At 35.3% G+C, this 19,322-nt stretch overlaps 2 long non-coding RNA genes and 1 other non-coding gene across 6 annotated transcripts; 2 read left to right on the forward strand and 1 right to left on the reverse strand.

Moving 5' to 3' along the window:
- Positions 1–5,666: 5,666 nt before the first annotated feature.
- Positions 5,667–5,773, forward strand: LOC146917368 (small nucleolar RNA R71). Its single transcript, XR_015017029.1, has one exon. It is a non-coding gene; the product is annotated as a small nucleolar RNA R71 (small nucleolar RNA).
- Positions 5,774–7,121: 1,348 nt separating this feature from the next.
- Positions 7,122–15,219, reverse strand: LOC146917369 (uncharacterized). Its single transcript, XR_015015582.1, has 2 exons — positions 14,936–15,219; positions 7,122–7,466 (listed from the first exon to the last, which is right to left on the reverse strand). It is a non-coding gene; the product is annotated as an uncharacterized LOC146917369 (long non-coding RNA).
- Positions 15,220–15,723: 504 nt separating this feature from the next.
- Positions 15,724–19,050, forward strand: LOC146917370 (uncharacterized). 4 transcript variants are annotated; one of them, XR_015015583.1, is made up of 3 exons: positions 15,724–15,922; positions 16,022–16,531; positions 18,124–19,050. It is a non-coding gene; the product is annotated as an uncharacterized LOC146917370 (long non-coding RNA). The 4 variants fall into 4 exon arrangements; XR_015015584.1 differs by lacking the exon at positions 18,124–19,050 and adding an exon at positions 16,821–18,091 and having other exon boundaries at positions 15,788–15,922; XR_015015585.1 differs by lacking the exon at positions 18,124–19,050 and adding an exon at positions 16,852–18,091 and having other exon boundaries at positions 15,788–15,922.
- The last annotated feature ends 272 nt before the right edge of the window (positions 19,051–19,322 follow it).

Here is a 19,322-nt window from a genome sequence, read left to right on the forward strand (position 1 = left end):
AGGAAGTTCATTCTACTAGCATTAAAGAAACTCAAGGGAATCCTGGAAATAATGAAAACTTGACTGAGTTTGTAGTTCTCCTAGGAAAACTGTTCAACAAAATTGTGAGTTTGACAACAAATGGTCAGAACACTAGGTCCAACATCAGAGAAAAACAGAAAGATACGGAAGATCAATGTCGTGAATGTGGAGGTTTTGGTCACATAACAACAGAATGTACTAACCTTCACAAGAAAAGCTTCAATATTGCTTGGTCTGAGAAAAATGTGTCTGAAAGATTAAATGAAGGTATGTTCTCTAGACAAGTAACTGCTCTAACAGGAAAAATCTACTCTGATAATGAGTCTTGTGATGATGAATTGGAATATGATGATCTAGTTACTGCATATAAGGATCTGCATGCTAGAAGCACTGAAATCTATAAGATGTTAGGAGAACAAAAGAAGATAAATAATCAACTTCTTGCAGATAAAAATGCTCTTCTGACAAAGGTATCTGAACTCAATGTTGAGGTAACATGTTTAAACTCACAAATTGAAGAATTAAAAATACAAGTTGAAAATAAGTCTACATTTCTGAATAATGTTGTAGAAGGTGAAGGCAAGAGACAAACAAAAGGTATAGATTTCAATTATCAATCTCTGAATCGAAAACAACGCAACAAAAAAATTGCATATGCTATGGAAGATCATGGATTGATAAGAAAAGAAGAACCTAAAAGGCATAATACGGTTACAGACACTTCAGGAAATGGTGGAACCTCTGATAACAAGACAATGTTGGAACCTTCTCAACAACATCTATATGAGAAAAGGAGAACTCGCCCTTGGATTTGTCATAATTGTAAGAGAAAAGGTCACATTAGACCTTTCTGCTACAAACTATACGGTTATCCGAGTAAATTCAATCACAAATGGATGCCTAAGAGTGACAACGTTGGCTTGGTAGGGCACACATCTAAAAGACCAACATCAAAAGAAGTTTGGTATTTTGACAGTGGTTGTTCCAAACATTTGACTGGGAATGACAGCTATTTTGAATACATAAGACCTTGTGAGAAAGGGTATGTAACCTTTGGTGATGATGGTAGGGGAGAAATACGAGGTAAAGGTAAGTTGATCAGTAATAAGCTACCCAAACTTGATAATGTATTATTTGTTGAAAGACTCTTCTGAAATTTAATCAGTGTAAGTCAGCTGTGTGACCAAGGTCTGGAGGTAAGATTCAACAAACTTGGATGCAGGGTAACAAATGAGGAGGGACTAGTTCTTATGAAAGGAAAAAAGACTAAGAATGACTGCTACAAATGGATCCCAGAAGAACATGTTGACATGTTGGATAGGATGCTGAAACATCAGAAAGATCAAAGGACATCACACTCTCAAGAAGTAACAAGAGGTTCACAGAGAGGCTCACCTCTAGAAATTAAGAAACTTCAAAAAAATCTAAGTGGAATTCCTGGAGAAGAAATCAGCTGCATCCCTATAGAAGAAATAGTAAGTGATGATTTGGAAGAATTGTTGGATCTTAAAAAGTTTAGAAAAATAAAGGATAGACTGGACATTTCGCTAAGAAAGAGGTTATAGCAGTTAACTAAGGGAAAGCGTGCAAAAGAAGGTTGTGCTTCAGGTTTATTAGGGCACGCATATTTAGGCGGTTTTCCCCAATTAACTTCCCTCTCTCTACCAACCGTAATCATACCACATATATCACTCCTAACCCTTGTCATTCTCTTCCTTCTCTCAAAACCTTTCAAAACCGTTCACACTCTTTCTTCTCCAAATCAATCTTCAATTTTCCTTTCTCATCACATATCATTTTTTTTCTTCGTCATGAAATTCAAAAAGGACACCTCTGTTTCTTCTGAAATAAAAGCAGCCACTCAACGTGAGACCAGTTCCTCTATTAAGAAAACTGTTGAGAAGTCTTCCACTAAGAAGAAGAAGACCACAAAGAAGGGTGAATCCAAGCAAGCCCTAACTATGACAGATCTCTATGAAAAGGAGAATCCTTTTAAGGCAACGGAGAAAGGCTTTGATGTTAGTGATACAAATGCTGGTGACAATTCAAAGATTCCCTCAGATGTTGCAACACCGAGTCGTGAAAAAGGTAATCATGTTTCTACTCAAATTCCTGGTGAACCTGTATCTGATAGAGAACTAGGGTTAGAAGATCTGAATGATGCTATAGAAAGTACTGAGAACATGAATTTAGATAAACCGGAAAAAGAAATTGGTACTGAGGCCTCTGTTGAAAATACCACCAAAGAAACCCTAGGTCAAGAGGATGTTGAACCGGATGTTAGCACATCCCTAGGTGAACTTGCTAAGTCATCTGGTGAAGAAGAGGATGTGAGTATTGAAAAAGTACCTAGTGTTGAGTCAGACTCTGAGAAGGAGATTGGTCCCGAAAGGACTGTGGAGAAAGCCCAAACAGAAGAGGGTAGTGTTTCTGGTGATGGTTCTAAAAGAAATGATGAAGATGCAGAAGAAAGTGATAAAGATGTGGTAGATGTTTATAAAATCAAAGAGACTAAGAAGTAACAAAGGTAAGGCTGTTCCTGCTGTTAGCCAAACCTCAAAGAAGACTGATACCACTGTGACTGAAACACCCAAAAGAAGGACAAAGTCTACTGGTGTTGGCCCAAAGAAAAGTTGGAGTAAAGTGATGGTGAAAGCTACTGCTGAGAGTTCGAAAAAGAGAAAAGTTGTCTCTTCAAGTGAGTCTGAGTATGATGTTGAGAAGGATGTTTCAAACATCATTCCCTTTGATTCCAAGAAAGCTGATAAGAAAGATCTACAGGTTGTAGAAGACGTACCCATTGACAAAGTATCTTTCCATCTTCCAAGCTTTGCTCAGAGGTGGAAATTTATTTTCCATATGAGACTTGCTTTGGAAAGAGAGTTGAGTGAAGAGGCCTTGAAGATTGAAGAGGTAATGAGTTTGATCAAAGAGGCTGGTCTGGAGAAAACAGTGTGCAAGCTAGGAGAGTGCTATGAAAAGATGGTTCGAGAATTTCTGGTAAATATTCCTAAGGACTGTGACAATCCTTTTAGGAGAGATTATCAAAAGGTATACGTTAGAGGAGAATGTGTCAACTTCTCACCCAACATCATAAATAGCTTTCTAGGTGTTGAAGGAGGTGCTGCTGAGGTGGAAGCCACTGACAATCAGATATGCAAAGAAATCACAGCCAACAAGGTGAAAGCTTGGCCAAAGAAAAGGAATATTTCTTCTGGAAAGCTGAGTGTCATACCCCAATTTTGGACCAGTTAAAACCTTTGGTCGTATTTTTAAAGCGGCTTGAGATCTCTTTTACTTTGTTTTAATCAGTTAAAATCCTTGTTTTGTCGTGTTTAACATTTTAAAATTTTTATCTTGTATTTTAAAACAAGTATAATTTTATTCGTGTTTCACGTACTTTTAAAAATCGCTTTTTAGGTATTTTAAATTTTTCACGCTTACTTTTACGAAATTTAAAGTCTTATTAATTCATTTCCTTTTAACCGTTTTAATTAATTCCTTTTTCATTCGTATCGTTTAAACCATTCAAGGAATTTTCACTCGCATTTTAAATACCATTTTTTAACTACGTCAGTCGAAATTTCGACAGAGAGGTATTTTAAAATACTTCATTTACTGAAAGGGACTTTTTTAGTTTTTATTCATTATTATCTTTTTTATTTTCATTTCCTTTTCTATTATTATTATTATTATTATTATTATTATTATTATTATTATTATTATTATTATTATTATTATTATTATTATTATTATTATTATTATTATTATTATTATTATTATCATTATTATTATTATTTATTTTAATTTTTCCTCTTTTTTTTTAAGTCACGTGAGTGACTTTCATTTAAGCATCTTTCTTTGTTTTTTAATTCATTTATTTTGTTAAGTCCAAGTCTTTGGGTACATCTATTTGTCCATGTGGCAGTCTAGCATTGGTCCTGATTAGAAACTTGGTCCCCAATCTTCTGTGTTATGCTGTCACTCTTATCAGACCCAATTGGAGGGTATTTTTGACATTTGACTCTCATCAGCCTCAACCCTAATTTCTGTCAGTATAAATAGTGCATTTATGACACTGACTAAAGGGACCAATTACTGTAGCCGCGTCAGAATAGTCCCTCTATCATACAAACACCAAAAGACAATCTCTCTCTTCTTAAATCGGATCAAATACCAAAAAAAAAATATGAAAGTGATGAACATTCATCAAGTTCATCACTCATCTTCATCTCTGGTTTTCCAGTAAACAAATTCTAAACCTATCGTTTCATTATATCCAAAACGCTAAACTCACTCTTAACACCAATTTTCCAGTTCAAAATGGTTCAAACCCTAATTTTCTAGTCTAATCTGATCCAAATGACAAGGGTTCAGATCGTGATTCCTATCTACTCTAACAACAGCAGCAGCAGTCATCTATTCAAATTGTGACTTTCTACCATTCAAAACAGAAAATAGCAAAAGCAGTGGGACAACAGAGAACGATTTGGATCTAGCAAGAAGACTAATTAAGACGATTTTAATTCTTCATGTTTTCCCGACGTTAGATCTACTTCTGAACTAAACCGAGGTAAATCCAAACACTCGATCCATTTTGTTTCTGTTGAAAATCTCATCAGTCTCCAAATCGTTTTTGTTTTAAAAAAAAAGAGAAGGAAGTAATTGAAAAATGTTCAAAAATTAGTTTCAGTTTTAAAATACTCCCGATCTAGGTTTCAAAAACGATTTGGAGCAAGAGATGGTTCGATTTCTCTGGTTGATTTGCGTTGTTTGCTTCCGATTTGAACTCGTTTTACTGCCTGTATGTTCGTCACCTTGAATTGAACTCAAATCTATGTCACTTTATGAGATGTTTGCTTCCTGCATATTTGTTTGTTGAACGATTGGTGTACGTTTGTTTGCTTTGGATTTCGAATCAATTTCGTCATAGAGTTTTTAATCGCAGAAGTCGATCTGAGAGATGAGGTGTGGTTGGAGTCGGTCTGAATGTTTTGGATGCTATGGTGTTTTAACGTTTTTTTGAAAAACAGAGAAGAGTTGAACGATTTGAGAAGTTTATTTTGTTTATAGGAGTTTGAGGAAGAACGAGTGAGAGAAGAGAAAGTAGGAGCGGATGGTTAGAGGAAATTAGGTTTAGATTGTGTGGTCTGTGTGTTAACAGGTTTTTATACCTCCGCCTGTCTCTCTGTATGCGTGTCATGTGAGCTTGTGGTGCACCTTCCTTGTGAGCCGTTAGGTCTTTGATCTAACGGCTCCTGTTAGCCATCGCTTTAGCTAGTGTGTTCGCCTGTCTTCATTTGTTTAGCCATCTGTGGTTAGAGGAAATTAGGAAATTAGGGTTATCAAAATTGATAGCACTGACGTTGAGTTTTTCAAGTTTTTCGGTTAGTGTATCAATTTTAGAAGCAAGATGGTCATAGTTAGAGACTTCGTGTATACCTGCCTCCCTTTTGGAGGATGAAGAACTAGTGATGGCTCTCTCGTCGGTCCATTTGTAATGATTTTGAGCCATGTCTTCAATCAAGGCATACGTCTCCGTGTAGTTCTTGTTCATAAGTGCTCCACCTGCAGCTGCATCAACAGACATCTTAGTGGTATAAGACAAGCCATTATAAAAAGTGTCGACTATAAGCCACTTCTCTAGGCCATGGTGGGGACAAAGTCTTAGCATTTCTTTGAAACGCTCCCACGCATCATAGAGAGATTCCCCATCTTTTTGGTTGAACCGTGTGATTTGGTCTCTAAGTTTAGCGGTTTTAGATGGTGGAAAGAATCGGGCAAGGAATGCTTGCCTCATCTGATCCCATGAAGTAATGGAACCGACTTCGAGGGAATGGAACCAAGCGCTAGCTCTATCCCTTAAGGAAAAGGGAAAGAGATGAAGTCTTACGGCCTCTTGGTTCTCCTTCATGGTTCCACTAATTCGTAGAAAGACAGATATGTGAAGATTGGGATCCTCGGTGGGGGATCCCGAGAATTGGTTTTGCTACACCAAGTTAAGTAGGGCAAGCTTAATTTCAAAGTTGTCATCCTCAACCGTTGGGTACATAATAACAGCTTGTGGCTCAGCCGTAGAATGCGTTGCATACTCTTTGAGAGTGCGATTGGCCATGATGCTATTATTTCGTGCGTCTCTCTTTCGTTTATGCAAATACCTTTCGATCTCGTTGATTATTACAACTCGATTTCGGGTTTTTCGCATAAAAAATTGAGAACCTAAGAAGTTAACGATAACAGAAAAAGTTAAAAAATAAAAAGAAAAAGAAAAGAGAAAGAAGAAGAGATAATTCTAATCACTAAGAAAAAGTTAATCAAATTAGTTAACTCCCCGGCAACGGCGCCAAAAACTTGATAGGGCCAAACCGCAAGTGCACGACCTATCGAAGTAATAGTAGTAAGTAGAGTATCGTTCCGCTAGGGAGTTGTTCAACTTAATTAACTTTTTAAAGAATGATTAGAGGAGAAGAAAGTTTAGTAAAAAGGAGTTTTGATTGCTGAAGGTAAATAACAATATTAATAAAGAGCCTTAGGATTATTGGTTTGTCATAATAACAAACCCTTCACTAGACAAGACTTAAACATCTAATTTCATGGTTTACACACTAATTTCTAAAGACCGGTTTCCCTTAGCCCCTCACCTTTCCGATGAAAGTCCGGTGAGAATTTACTTCTAGTAACCAAGCCTATTTCGCTGACTTGATTACTAGAAGATGCATAGAGGATTGAAACTACTCTTTGTCTCAATAATTGCAAAGACTATTTCACTGTTTTGCAATTATTGTCTAGATTCACTTGTTCCAACATCAAGACTCCGCTCTCGCTTTATGAATTGATGTTTGGGATGATGGATTAACGATTATCAAACCTTCCGCTTTCGCTTCCACAGTTTGATAATTGTTAATCCACGATAAGATGGTGAATCTAGATTAGAAATTAGGGTTACATAGAAATTAGGGTTTAAGCTTGGTTTGTTTAGGATTATGTCATTTAGACTCCCCAACAATCCTAAGTCGAAGAAGTCTACTCACTCATGTTCATCGTAGACATGGGGGAAGAAGAGAGAAAATAACAGTAAAGTAAAATTGCGAGAAAGAAAGTAAAGAAATAAAGACTTTTATTGAAAATAGAAATATTCTAAGCAAAGTAAAGGCGTGAATGTTTATGGTGGAGAGCTACTCTATTTATAGCTTTACAATCGACTTAGAAACTAAGCAACTAAAAGGACAAAACGGTAAAGCTGCAACAGGGTAACTTGGGCTTGAAGAAAAGTAGCAAAACAGGTTCTGGAGACGGGCACGGCCGTGCCACATGTTGGCACGGGCCGTGCCAAGCTTCTGACTTGGTGGGATTATATTTTTGTCCCGTATCTTCGTATTTTCGCACTGTATTTGCTCCAGTCCTCTTTCTTTTGCTCCAAGACACCTTCCACCATATATTCGTTCCTAAAATAAAATAAAAAGTAATTTAAAGTAAAATATTCTAAAAGGAAATAAAATGCAATAAAATAAAACTAAATCTTTAATAAAACTAAACTAAATAATGCATTAAATTAGACTAATCTATGACTCATCAACGATTGGTGTACGTTTGTTTGCTTTGGATTTCAAATCAATTTCGTCATAGAGTTTTTAATCGCAGAAGTCGATCTGAGAGATGAGGTGTGGTTGGAGTCGGTCTGAATGTTTTGGATGCTATGGTGTTTTAACGTTTTTTTGAAAAACAGAGAAAAGTTGAACGATTTGAGAAGTTTATTTTGTTTATAGGAGGTTGAGGAAGAACGAGTGAGAGAAGAGAAAGTAGGAGTGGCTGGTTAGAGGAAATTAGGTTTAGATTATGTGGTCTATGTGTTAACAAGTTTTTATACCTCCGCATGTCTCTTTGTGTGGGTGTCCTGTGAGCTTGTGGTGCACCTTCCTTGTGAGCCGTTAGATCTTTGATCTAACGGCTCCTGTTAGCCATCGCTTTAGCTAGTGTGTTCGCCTGTCTTCATTTGTTTTGGTGCGCCCCTGCTTTAACCGTCAGATCTACGATCTGACGGTCCCTGAGTGGTCTGCTTTATTTTGTTGAATTTTTCCCTTTTTTTAAACCCTTAGATCATTTGATCTAGTGGCTGTGATGATTTCTTCTGGATTCAGTTCTGGACCTCTTGATTCATCTAATGGTCCAGAACTGCCCAGCCTGAGCCCAACTATTTTGGCATTAGGCCCAATTCTGTTTAATTTTCTCTACTGTTTTGATATTTGCACCACTGTTTTCAGTTTTATTACCCTAATTGCTTCTAAAATTTTACTTCTTGCAATTTTAAACACTTTAATTTTACATGTTATTTGGTTGCTCATTTTATTGCTTTCCTCGTATTATTTCTTTTTAATGTGCTTGTCTTGATGTTAGTTGTGGTCTATTTTATCTCTTGTTTCTTTTTTGTTTATAATTATTGCATGCATGTTTAATTTTCATCATCCATTTTATTATTGTCATTGATTTTAGTTTGTATAACTAGGAAATGGATGTATATTTTTACCATTGGTTTGTAGCTTGGCAAAGAGGCCATAGAATGTATCTAGGATTTTTGTAATAATGTAGGTAACACAAGCACCGACACTTGCACCGACACTATATCACTTTACTTATCGCTTTTACCTCGCTTTACTTTTCGCATCGTCACGCTAGTTTACCATTAGAAAAACCTTTTTTATCTCAAAAAATCAAATAAGCATAAGTCAAATATTTTCTTAAATAAACCATGGATCCAAGTCCAAGTTGTTTTCCTTTTTATTTTCTTAATCAAACTCTTAATGAATCTTAATTAAACTTAGACCAAATTTCTTAAATAAAATGAAACAACCTCACTTCTATTTTATTCTTCTATACCTTGAGGTCTCGCAACCCTTCTCAAAACCATTTTCAAAAATCAAATTAAAATCAACCTAACCCACAAAAAAATATTTTTTAGAGAGAACTACTGCTGTTTTGATCCCTTCTAAGGGTACGTAGGCAAGGGTTTATTCCTTCCAAATCGATCAAATAAAAATAAACTCATACTTCTTCTCCCTCCATTCTTTCACTTAGACTTTAAGCAATAAATTTTCAAATAAAAAATAAAGTTAGAAAGAGGTTCCCACGGAGTACCGTGGACGATGCGGGTGCCTAACACCTTCCCTAATCGTAACCGACCCCCGGATCCAAAAAAAGGGTTTTAAATTCATCTTTTCCCTTCCCACGAATAAAGATCGAAAAGTCCAATCAATTGAAGGTTCAAAACCAATTAATGGATTGACACCCGAAAATCATGGTCTACACTGAGTATGAAGTATGCAGTTCTCAACAGAATTGGTGCTGCTAATTGGGTTCCCACCACTCACTCTTCAGACATTGCAACAGGTTTAGCTAGGTTCATCTATGTTGTAGGAACTAAGACTAAGATGGACATTGGGAGGTATGTCTTTGATCAGACCATGAGGCATGCTAAGACTGATGCTGTAAAATTGCCTATTGATTTTCCCACCTTGCTGTGTAAGATCATTCTGAGCCAACACCCTGCTATCATCTCTGCTGCTGATCTAGCTATGAAAAGGGAATCACCTCTCACTTCCCACCAGAAACTGTTTAAAGCTCATCATGCTCCAGATCTTGTTGGAACATCTGCCTCTGCTCCTAATACAGGTATTATGACAAAGGAAGAGATCATTGCAGCTTTGAAAGACACCTATGTCATGCTGGATGAAAGGAAGGCTAAGTTTGAACTGATGATCCACACCCTGGAAGGACAGGACGTTGGTACAGAAGATAAGGAGGCTGAGAGTGAAAAGGAAGATGATGATGAGGTTGAATCTGAGGAAGAGGATAAAGAAGCAGAAAATGAAGATGAGGAAGTTGATGACAAGGATGAAGAAGAAGCATCTGGGAGCAGCTCTGAGGCAGAAGAATAATTTTTTCTGTTTCTTTCGCTGTGTTTGGATTTTTTTTGTTTTATGGGCTATGCCCTGGATATTTTAAGCACTGTATGTGCTATGGTCTGTAACAACATATTTTCCTGCACTTTATGTTTCTTGGTACTCTTGTGTTAAAATTCTCCTGCTTTGAAGACTTGCTCCTCTGTTATGGTTCTAATAGTTTGGCATATTTTATGGCTAAAAAGGGGGAGTAGATATGCATGACTAATGCATGACTTACTTATGTTTTTATTGACTTGCGTTTGGTCATATGATAGTAGGAAGATTAGTGTTCAGATAATGTGATAATGTGCCTATTGATGTTGAGACATTCTGATGAATGTGTTGAAGTCTTCTGTGTTCAAGACATATGCTTATGCATGCATGTCTTCATATTGATCTAGTTCGAGTAAGATTCTATTTAGTGCATATATTCAGGGGAGTAAAAGATATATGTTTGTGCTCCTTGAGGGGGAGTAAAACTTCTGTGTCCCTGAATGTTCTTGTGGATGTAGGAACATCTGATGGTTTGAGCTACTAAATATTGTTTGTCTATAACTCTCTAAGTAGCGTGTTGTGACAGTTGACTGTCTGGTTAGGATGTACAAAAATTTATTTTTCCTTATACATCCTCTGCTGCAAGACTCTGATTTTCTCTCTGATACCTTTCAATGTCTCTTGTCTGCAAAATTCCATATGTTAATTGTTGTGTGAAAATAATGGAAGCAGAATCTGAGACCTGTAATATACTTCTTCTAGTTCGGAAGATTATGTGTGATGACTGAAGAACTATATTTTGGTATCTTTTAGAAGTCTGAGAATGTGAACTTTTCTTCAAGGAAGATTTTAATTGTGAAGATTGAAGGAAAGGTTGCATGTGCTATCTCTCTGTTTTAACAGGTGTGGGCTGAATTTGTTTTAGCCAAAAATTTGCCAAAGGGGGAGATTGTTGGATATTTGTATGTTGGCTTCACTTTTGCCTAAAACAAATATTCCCTTCAGATGTGGAACACAATGTTCCAACATCCAGACCTGGTCTGTACGTTCTGTGCTTTGCCTATGTTTACGCACGCGCTTGCTAAATTGAATGAATCCACACCACCATGTGTTGGTATGAATCGTGTGCAATTATGATGAGATCAGAACATATGTGATTTCTTAAGGAATTGTTAAAATGACTTAGGAAAGTATTTTTAAGGTGACTTTTAATGAGCCTACTTTCTACGAGTTTCCATATCCGTCCATGTTGCTTAATCAAGAAGTCACTGATCCGATCTGAAGCATGATTGAAGGAATGACACGCCTTGCTTCAGTATATAAAGGAGGCTGCAAGACCTGAAGAATCATTCAAGACATTGGTTTACAAATAGAGTTTTTGTTAGGTTTTGAGTCTTATATCTTGTGAGCCTTTCGTGTATCATCTTGATACATGTTTAGGATTGTGCTTTGAGTTGTAATACTGTGCACTACTCCGAAGCTTTTAAGCAAGGAGCTAGGTAGATTCTGAACTGCATCTAAGCTTTTAAGCAAGGTTGCAAGTTGTTATTTTCGAGGGTAACCTCATTTGATTTGAGTCTGTAATTTGGGAATCACAGGAGATTGTGATCTGTTGTAAGGGAGTGAGATGGGATCTCAGATCTAGGAGTTCCTAGGTTGAAGTCTAGTTGGGGTAGGTCCAAGGTCATAAGTGCAAACGTGGTTTGCTGAGAGCTTTTGAATACGGACTGCACTAGTGGATTTCCTTCCTGGCTTGGTGGCCCCCAGAGTAGGTGACGTTGCACCGAACTGGGTTAACAATTTCTCTGTGCCTCTTTTCTTTCCTATTTGTTATATCGCATTGTTATGTTTATGATTGTTAGCTTAATGTTCTAAACATCATATACAACATCTGTTTACTGAGTTCTGTGTTAGAACATCGTTTAGAACATCGTAAGTCTAACGCGCCAGAATAACAGGGATAATGATCGGAAGCAGGTGCCACAAGAGTTTCTATTGAAGCTTCCGGAAAGAAATTGAACCATAAGCTATTAGCAAGAGCATGGTCAAACCTTTCTTCCACCGCTCGCGGCGTGCCAAGATTTTTGAACCATGTAAAATGGTAGCCTTCAACTGGGACATCAGACAAACTGGAAGCCATTAATTAACCATTGCGGTCTATTATTGCGGCCTCTTTTTTCTCTAGCATCCAAAATGTCATTGAAATCCCAAGAAATTCGCCATGGCCCGACAAATTGGTTAGCAAGTTGACGAAGAAATTCCACGCAGCAATTCTACGGCCTCCATTAGGATAGCCATAATAACTGGTGAGTCTCCAAACACCAAGAACAAACACCAAGAACATAATCAAATTTCAACAGTGATGTGATTATTAGAAAAATCAAAAAGAGTGCAATTGGGAAGAATGTCGCCAAAATAAAGTAAGACCACCGCCTCTGCCGGTGCGGTCAACAAAAATACAAGAATCAAAACCAGGCAAGTAACATAAATCTTCAATTTTATTTCGGTGGACTAAAGTCTCACTTAAGAAGAGGAGATCCGGATTGAAGTGTCGAACTAGGTATTTCAAGTCGGGAATTGTGTTCGGGCTACCTAAACCCCGACAATTCCAACTTATCAGACTCATTATTGTACTAACCTTTATCCGATGTTGCTCTGAAGTAAGGAAAGCATCCGATTGTATACACCTTTATGGAAACATAAACTAGAGGTCAACCGTACCAAATAGCAAAACAACTAGCACCATTATTGAAACTTGATTACCATGAAGCCATTGTTACCATTACGAAAGGTGTAATAGTCATGTAATGAAAAGGCAATGCAAAAATTCAATTGGATGAGGAAAACCAACAAACAGGCGGCAATCACAAGATTAATAGCATCATGTTCCACCCAATTAATTAGTGGACACTTCATCAACAAAATACACCGCTCATGAATCAAGAATACTCACATTATATTGAAGCTAATCATCACAATTCTGTAGAGCTGTTAATGGATGGGACACTCGAAAATAATAGAGAATAGCTGCGGCCATTAACAATTTTGAACGGTTGGAAGTGAAAATCAAACAGCCACGCAATTAGGATATATGTATGATTCGGCACCGGCAGTAGAGTGATGATCCAGAATTTAGGTAAACAGGCAATCAAGAAAGGAATTCCAAGATGAACACGTAGCAGCAACAGGAATTTTTAACAGCCATGATAAGGGGAGCAAAACACAAAGCGATCAAGGTTGTAGAACAATCTGATCGAAAAACAAGACTCTCACAAAGGGCGGCAGCAGCAAAACCCTAGGAGAAAAAACTTTTAGAGACGGTATCACTTGACCTTACTGTGTTACTGCATCGTGTCTTTTTTTTTTTTTGGTTACAACATCGTATCTAATCTAATGAAAAAAGAATTCAACTGATGGCACTTGTTTTCCACCGCTAAGGAATACAATTACTTAATCGTAAGACATGGGAAAGCGATTGCGATTTACGATTAAGCGAAAAAGAAAAAAAAAAAAAGTATACCTTAATGAAAGCAGGTGTATTTTTATGAAAGCAGGTGTATTTTTATGAGTTGTCGTTTGTATTGAACTGCATTTTTTTTTACGTGAATTAAGAAAACATTATGTAATTTTAAAATATCCATACGAATAAAAAAGTATACCTTAATGAAAGCAGTTTTTTTTTTTTTTTTGTTAATACAAACTAGTGTGTTTTACTCGTCAGAGAAAAAAAAAAACTTCTATGTGAGTCATTATGCATTAATATTTAATTCACTATCGTGATCAATTCTTGTGTTAAATTAGTGGAAGGAATCAATTCTTGTGTTAAATTAGTGGAAGGTCATTTGTTTTGTTGTTTTTTTTTGTTACAAAGCTAACAAAAGAGAGAAGAAAACAGCGAAAAGAGAGAAAAGGAAGCTAAGCTCTGAAGAACAAGGTTCCTTGAACATCTATCCTAAGCAGCGGACGGAGATCATCAGGAGGCTGAGAATGCACCAACAGATTGACATCGGAAGAAGCTCCTAGTTTGGCGAGAAAATCAGCACTTTTGTTTTGTTGGTTTACGGTAATTTTGGAACGATAAAAGTGTAAATAACTAGTAAGTGGATGTATGTATTTCGATAAAATCTTTAAAAGTTGGTGTAAATAATTAAATGAAAGTGGATTGCTAACTTACTCCTCAATAATTTTAAATGGGTGTAGCTTGTTAATTTACTCCTTAATGTTTTTGGATGTGTGCTTGAGAAACTTGTAATATGTGCGATTATAGTGAAATCTCTCGATTTGTGGGAGAAACCAGTATAATCTCTCTCTCTCTCTCTCTCTCTCTCTCTCTCTCTCTCTCTCTCTCTCTCTCTCTCTCTCTCTCTCTCTCTCTCTCTCTCTCTCTCTCTGTATGTTTGATTTTATACCGCTGAATTAAAATGTTGTTTCAGACTCTGAACAAACTCTGTTTTGCTTCAAACTCAGAATATTTTTTACAAACACTTAGAAAAGTTTTGAAAAAGTCAACACAATTCAACTCTCTCTTGTTGTGTTTACTCACCTTCATATCCTTCTATCCAGTTTCGAATCAATTCAAAATTGACTAGAAACTCTATGACTTAAGTGAATTAATTGAGAAAGTCAGTTACGACTTTTGAATCGATTAAAATTGATTCAAAAACAAATAAAAGCTCTATGACTTACATGAATCGATTTAGAGAGTCACTCGTCACTTTTGAATTGATTCATGTTTTCAAAAATTGTTTTTAAATACTTGAAAATGCTCATAAGACCCAGTACAATAGCAAAACGAGTTTTTTTTCTTTCAAAAAAAGCTTTGAAAAGGATTTTAACAAAGAGTTTATGCATGAAAAAATGTTAATGCAAGTGATAATTAATCCTACACTATGAGGACATATTGCACACTAAAACTATTCGAGGAATATAAGACATCACTCAAAACCCAAGATAATCTAGAGACAAAGAAAGAACTACATTACCATTGTCCTTCATTGTTGTCCCCTTTTGTTATTTCCCATGCAAGCTAACCTTGTCGTTATTCATTGTGAATGAGCGTATTCCTTTTTTTTTTTTTTTATGGGTGTTTGATTTGGATGGATAGTTTACCTCATTGTACTAGGAACTGCTTTGTGAAAACACGTAAAAATACTTCTTTTAGATTTCATTAATCGTTTTTGCCTTGTATTAACTACACTCTTTTTGTATCATAAAGTTTTATCTAACTTGATTTTCTTGATAAAAATTTTAACGAGGCAGTGTCTTATATCCTTCCTCAGACTTTTGTCAAATCTTGTAAAGATGTTTCTGTTCTATTGAAAATTTTAATAATTTTTTACTTTCATTTGTTTCTTTAGGTGGTAAGGGGCAGGGATGAAAGAAAAAAAAAACAGAAATCCTCAATTCTATCATTTTCACCTCATTGGTTAATAAATAAAAATTACATATTTTTAACTTCAATTCTCAATCCTGGATTATTTTTATTTATGTCTACGACAATTCTACATCCCATAACTAGTTAATTCTCGTTCTCTTAATGGGCAAGAGAACACAACATTTTTCTCAACTCATGCAATTTCCATATTTAATATGTATTACTTCTTCCGTGCGTTAATTAGGTGTCTATTTTATTCATCATTCTTTGTTGTTGTTTCTCTTTTTGTATTGCCTCCTATATAATACAAGGTGATAAAATATAAATAAACAATAGATATAATATATTTTAATAAAGAAAGTAATTATAAACTTAAGACAATTAACATTAATTATAATATTATAACTGACTTTTACAACTCCTAAGTGCTAAAAACCATTTAATTAAAATTAAAAGATGATGAAGTTTTACTTATTAAGCGATCAATAATACTTTTACATTACAATCAAAGGAGATAAAATATGGCTCAAATTCTCATGTGTTTTTAGTTCATTGATCATCTTTCTTTCGCTATTTTTAGTTGAAACCAGAAAAAGTATGCGTTTTTTCACACTACTTTCAAATTTTCTAATTTCTGTTATACTCACTATTTTTCATCTTTTAGTAATATTTCTTTCTTGATTTGACAATGCAGCTGGAATTCGTTGTGAGTCTAAACAAGATTGTCCAACAATGGCTTTACCTGATTATGTGACGTGCGTTGAAGGTTTATGTCGTGTTGAAATATTTTATTATTTATTATATTCCAATAATTTTATGTGGGCAAATATCGTAACAATAATTATATTAGCTATTTATCAATTGTGAGCCTTAGTTGATTAGTGACGAAATTAAGTAATAAGGCTATTAGATTTCTAATTGGATAATTAATTAAATATTTAATTAGTTGATATGGACTCAATGAGTGGATGTCCGGATGGCCCATTAACGGAATAACCCTAATGGTCATCCAATATAAAAGAGGTTATGGTCCCCAATGCACCGTACACGGCAAACTCTCTCTTCTCCCCATCTGAAGAGAACTTGAGGCATAAAGGTACCGGTTGAGGAAGAACCAAATCAGCCGCCACTAACCGTGTTGATGTTTGTTTCAGATCACCTCCTCTCTTTATCGTTGTTGTCGAGAGGGCTACCACATCTCCAGGTATTCCTAATACCCTAATTCTTAATATCCTTGATAAATCAAACATGTCGTAGATTCGTTCATATTCATGTTCAATGTTTTGTTTGCTTCCGCTATTGATTCATAATCGTTGAATATGTTTTATGAAATCTGTTTTTATTATTAAGACTTAAATTTCCAACATGTCGGATTTATATAAATACCTTTCCTTAATTCTTATAATAATATTTGTACCTTTATATTGGACTGTTAAATTTGAAAATAATAATGTTTGCACAATGTTTCTATGGAATTTGAATTTTATGAAAAGTTAAAAAGTATATGATCTTATTGGATCAAAGATGGTTGACTTGTTGGAGAAGATCCGATGTACAGAGGAATATAATGGTTGTCGTCCACCGCGGTCCATCGTGAGTCCGTCTCCACTGGAGGGGGTGGTGTACCTGCACTTGCTCTGACATTTAAGTCATTGAGGGACTTAGAAAATGCAGCTAATAATATGTTACAAAGTAAGATACAAGACCCGATGTTGCACATAGTATTAATAGGGATTAAGTAGGGTTTTTGGCTATCAAAACTTTACCTGGACATGTGTTACCATTTTAAGAGTACTATAACATCGGATCCAATTTGGATGGTCAAGATATGTTGGTTAGGACTGTTATCCAGGGTGTATCCATAGAAAGACGTGCTCGTTTGTCCGTTTTATATCGCACTAACTTATGTGTATATTTTAAGCCAAATACCTCTTGGAGTCCTTTAATTAATATGTTTACTAGCGAAAAGACGGGCAGTCACGTGCCCGTCTTTCCGCTCTTTTTATTGCGCTAACGTTTGAAAATTATAAACGGTGTTTTTTTATGAAATTTTGATTTTGATTAAAACTAAAAAAAAATATAAATGTTTATTGTTTTCAAGTTATAAAAAATCAAACTAACTATGATTATCTATTTCCACGACACCGACAATAATACAATATAACAAAAAAATATAATTTAAATTCTTTTTTTGATGACACCAACAACAATTTTATTATAGAAAAAGTTGTTTAAGGGTATAATTAGAATGATGAAAAAGTAAGTATAAACATACTCATCTAATTTGTTACACTTTTTAAATGATAAAGGTAAAAAAAACAAAAAATATATATATTCATATCGTGTTTGTTACATTTGTTACAATATATCGTGAGAAAATTGCTCTTCTCCCATCTCGTTTTGCTCACTCCCAACTGAACTTCCGAAAGTATCCCCACGTGACTTAAGTCACACTGGTGTTAAACCTAATGTGACTTAAGTCACGCTGAAATACAACTTACGTGACTTAATTCGCGTTGCAATCCAATAACAAGTAAGTTTTCATAATCAAACACCATTAACATTTTATATTTATACGTTATATTTTTTCTCTTAAATTAGAAATTGTTTAGATTAAGGGTTTGTTTGAATTTTGATTTTTTTTGGCAAGAAATGATACAATATTTACATGTAAATGACTTTATATTGCTTAATTGTTTAGTTATTTGCATGTTTATGTTTTAGTTTTGCACTCCAAGTGTTTGATGAAATGTTTGAATGAAATTTTCATTAAATGTTTAATTTCTTATGGTGTAGATTTGAAACAATGGACAATTTGTTCAGCGTTAAAGTACACTTCAACGGTAGAAACCCTTATTTGTTCAAGGTTCAGGTTGATGTCACGTTAAAGGATCTGAAGGATCAACTGAATGAAATCAACCAAGGACTCAGCCCCAAAGACACAAGGAGGGTGGAAGACGTTCAATTTGGACATCCCGGTTTATTCAAGTCCGACAAGATAATGCTGACAGAAGATGACTTTGTGAGGAGCATGTTCTCTGTATATCGTTAGCACCACATATTCCCGAGGATTGAGATGGATGCTACGTTGCTGAGGTCGCCTGAAGATATTATCAAGAGTTGGATTCTGCCACAAGATTATGTTTAGGTAGCAACATTATTATGTAGTGTCTTTATTTTGTTGCAGATGTTGGTATTGAAGTGTCTTATACTTAGCGTAAAGTTTTGAAAGTCTCTTTCAAAACTCACATGAATGAAGATAACACAACATGCATTCTGTTGAATCAACTATGTAGGTTTTCACATCGAATTCCTTCGTATAGAATGAATGTCACAAAAGGAAATGCACTTTTAAGATGTTGTTTTGAGCTTGATCATGCTCCTCTGTCAATTGAAACTTGTCAGTTGGCAGGGCAGTAGGATTAAGTTCAAAAAAATATATTGGGATGCATTCCTTTATGTGATGACTCATCCTATATGAAGGGATTCAATGTGAAAACTTATATAGTTGATTCTGTAGAATACATGTGTTGTGTTCTCTTCATTTTTTTGTGTTTTGAAAGAAACTTGCAAATTTTTACACTAAGTGTGAGACACTTCAATGCCAACGTTTTCGACAAACTTTCAAGAATTTAATTTAAATCCAACATCATAATAATACCACATATTTAGGAAGAATGTAATGTATATGAAATTAAAACTGAATATTGTGTATTTTTTGAATTGATTTCGTGTACTTGTGCAACTTTATTCGAATTTATTCAATACGCAACTTTATTAAATTTTATTCATTATTCGAATTTATTCAATACACAACTTTATATATGCAAACTTATTCAATAGAAAAATGTACCAAAATGCGTAGCATATCCCAAAATATAAAAAAAAAAAAAAAAAAATCCAAAACAATTAGACATTACAAGCCATTACATTTAATTATCTCCCTCGTCAAGATTCAAGGACAATTTCGGTTCAGGGATGCCGATTTTCGAGGA

This window comes from Medicago sativa, chromosome 6 (genome assembly GCF_051527215.1).
Source record: "Medicago sativa cultivar Bolivia chromosome 6, Bolivia_mono, whole genome shotgun sequence".
NCBI classification, from domain to species: Eukaryota; Viridiplantae; Streptophyta; class Magnoliopsida; order Fabales; family Fabaceae; genus Medicago; species Medicago sativa.